The 3,287-nt window shown below is 37.6% G+C and overlaps 1 pseudogene; it reads right to left on the bottom strand.

The window, feature by feature from the left end:
* Positions 1-260: 260 nt before the first annotated feature.
* LOC149004806 (protein SPA1-RELATED 4-like) lies at positions 261-2,616 on the bottom strand (annotated as a pseudogene).
* Positions 2,617-3,287: the final 671 nt, after the last annotated feature.

The raw sequence follows: 3,287 nt of genomic DNA, 5'->3' as shown, positions 1-3,287 counted from the left end.
TGCACAGATTCAAAACTAACATTGACAATGCTCTCAAGTGAGGGGGCATCTCAAATAATCACTCGCAAGAACTAGGTTGACACCAAATGCAGCCAACCAAAAGAGGTCTCTAACAGCAAGCTTGCAGTTAGCAAGATGTAGGCCAGAAGAAGTGGATTGGAATTGCATATTGATGCTCACTATTTGGAGGATACAAGGGCAAGAAGATGAAAAAACCCATGGTAAGACAACACCAAAGTTTAGTCTTGGTTCAGCAAATGCTATCCTGGACATTTCACTCCCTCCTCAGGTCCAGAGATAAGGCTATAGCAATAAAGATTATGATCTGCTGAACCTATTGCAAGCAGACGAGCAGAATCAGAAGGAAGCTGAACACAGCAGACACTGGCCATTGTTTGATAGTGCTTAAACTATCAAAACAGGGAGCTACGAATAAAACAATAAGATGAGGTTATTTATTAAATAAGGAATACAAATAAATAGCCAGGTCTACTAAACTTAGGGAATACAAACAAATAACCCAAAGATATAGATATGGGAAGAATGTACGTTGGAAGTGGATTAGAATTCAAAGAAATATTGAAGATCAGGTAAACAATTCTTTTTTTGCTACCTTCCCCCCGCTTCCTATTTCTCCTTTTCCTCATTCTTACCACGAGGAAGGTAATAAAGAAAATTACTAATTTACGCGCAAAAGAAGTTTTCCAATATGCTGAAAAGATTATTAATTAAACAGGGAATACAAAACAAATAACCAAGTTATTTATATATATAAGAAAGACAACAATTTTAGCAAGTTCAAAGTGGTTACATTCAAAAAAATATTGAAAATCAGGTACACAAATGTTTGTTTCTTTTCTTCCTTTCCTTTTTGTAAATCCACACATGGATGGATGGTAATAAATATAATAATTACGCATCAAGAAGCTTTCCAATACACTGCGACCTGACCTTTATTGAACTTGGAAGACTAGGGATTAAAGCCCATCCTACCAAGAGGATAGTAAGTGTGAGTGTGGTGTGAGTGTGTCTGTCAAACGTACCTTTGACATTTATGTGCCCTTGAAGGTTTAGAGAGGACTGTCCCAAGCACCCGAGATGTGATTGTTGATAAATCCCAAAGCTTTATTGTGTTATCTGTGGATGCAGAAACAAGAGTCGTCGAATCTCCCGAATTTCACATAGCTAACAGTCTTGCTGTAGTCCACTTATGTGTACAGAGGTGATCTTATACTCACGAAGGTCTAATAAAACTTATGATCTATGAACCTATTACAAGCAAACATCAGAATCAGGAGAAACTGAACACAGCAGACATTAACCTTTGTTTTGATAGTGCTGACACTCAAACCTTCTGCAGTAAAAACCCATGTAAGGGAAACAACTCATTATACACTCAAATTAAAAAAAATGTGGTCAAAAAAACAGATAACTGTAAATGCGTTTAGTTTCAAAGCTGACATCCACCAAGTGAACGAAAAATAGAATTGCCAGTTAGATATTCCATAGATTCTTAGCTTCATCTCCCTTCCACTGGCCAACTTTGTTGGATCTGCTAAAGAAAGTCTACAGACCAAACTCGTTTTTCATGCTCCCTCATTTCACGTAAACACTACCCTCTTAGCTCCCAAACCTAAACAAATTACCCTTGCAGGTTAAAGGTTAAATCAGACAAAGAAAAAGCATTATAGTAATTAAAGCTTGATACCTGCACTATTCCTTCAAAGTCACTTGAAGCAATCTGACTTTTGTTAATAACTATTCCAACATATACCTCTAAGCTTTGATCTGCTAACCATTTCACTAGCCTTGGATAGTGAACATCACAATCTTCATTTAGAACCATATCACATTCCCAAAACTTTAATTTTCCAACACACCAGCTGTAGCAAAAACTCTCCCATCACGATCAAAGCTCAAAAAGCACACTAGATTGGAAGATTTAGCAAATCCCCTTGCTTCAGATCTGCTCTCACTTTCAACTTGCTGAATGATAAATACTTGCACAAACCATCAAGGAATGGATTTATCCATCCTCTAGTTCTACCCTCACCAGAACCTTCTTTAGGGACACATTATCAACAGAACTTCCTTCAGTTACCACAATTGAACCCCTGCCACTGCTACTGACTGTTAAGCACCTAGTAGGTGGCTTCCTAGTTGGTTTCATAAGCCTGCATCTTGTGGAAAAATAAGCAGCCTCCAGTTTTTTAAAGTTCTTCATCAATCGAGAACTTTTGAGAGAACTCCTTCAAGGTTTTTCTGGAATCTGAAACTCTCCTTGGTTATCACTGAGTTCCTCTTCATCAGAAACTCGAAGTCCTGGTCTCAGACGTTTCCTGGACCCAAAGCCAGAAGATTCCTCATCTCTTGCAAGACTCATTGAAGAGTGATCCAACTTTCCAATGCTGAGTTATGATCCATATTCGGTTCCAGGTTCAAGTCTCCTTTTTTCTTTAAGATGCTTTACTGTTTCAGAACTTCTTCAATGTCAGAAGACAGACAATCAATCGTATGGCGTAATTTATCAGAAGCTACTTGTTTCTCTTGCATCTGCAACAGGAATTCCAATAGCAACTCTTGTTCTTCTGTTGTCTCTCTCAGATTTATAGCCATCTAACATTCTTCCAGATTATCCCTTGGCTCATTGAGGAAGTCCTTTGTAACAGATCACTGACATGATTGCACCAAAGATTGAGTAAGTATCCAATTCAACTACATAAGGTTAAAAAATTGCTTAAGACATACGCTACAAAGGCCATTTTGGAAACCATTCTTATGTACGACCCAAAAGTACTATTGATCTAATGACCAGGAGATGAGTGGGAGGAAACAGGTGTTCCATATGCCACCAAAAGTAGTGAACAACATAGTATCAGGACAAGCTATGCATACAGCAATTTCAAATAATACCAACCAAAAAACAAGATTCCTGATGTAACTAATTATGTAAGATAAAGGGGGACACGTAAAATCAAAACTGTTGACAAGGTGATTTAGAAAAAGGAAAAGTTTACTTGCATTGGCGCTAGCGTGAGAGGGTTCCTAATTTTTCTCCTTCCATGGAGTTAGAACTCGTATTTGTTTTTTTATAATTTTATTTTCCTTTTCCTTCTCAGATTTGTATTTCCCTTTCCTTCTCAGTTTTGTTTTTCTGCTAAATTGTAAATTATAGATACCACATTAGGGCCCTGAATAAACTACTACATTCTACAAGACCTCTTAAGAAACAAGTTGGTATCAGAGCAGTGAGTCTTCTGATCAAAGTCTTCCCATCGCATCCCTCA

The sequence above is a fragment of the Hakea prostrata genome, chromosome 9, assembly GCF_041222555.1.
Source record: "Hakea prostrata isolate BN-2017 chromosome 9, UWA_Hpros_2, whole genome shotgun sequence".
NCBI classification, from domain to species: Eukaryota; Viridiplantae; Streptophyta; class Magnoliopsida; order Proteales; family Proteaceae; genus Hakea; species Hakea prostrata.
Note: the sequence above shows the minus strand (reverse complement) of the source record. Positions and strands in the feature narration are given on the sequence as shown.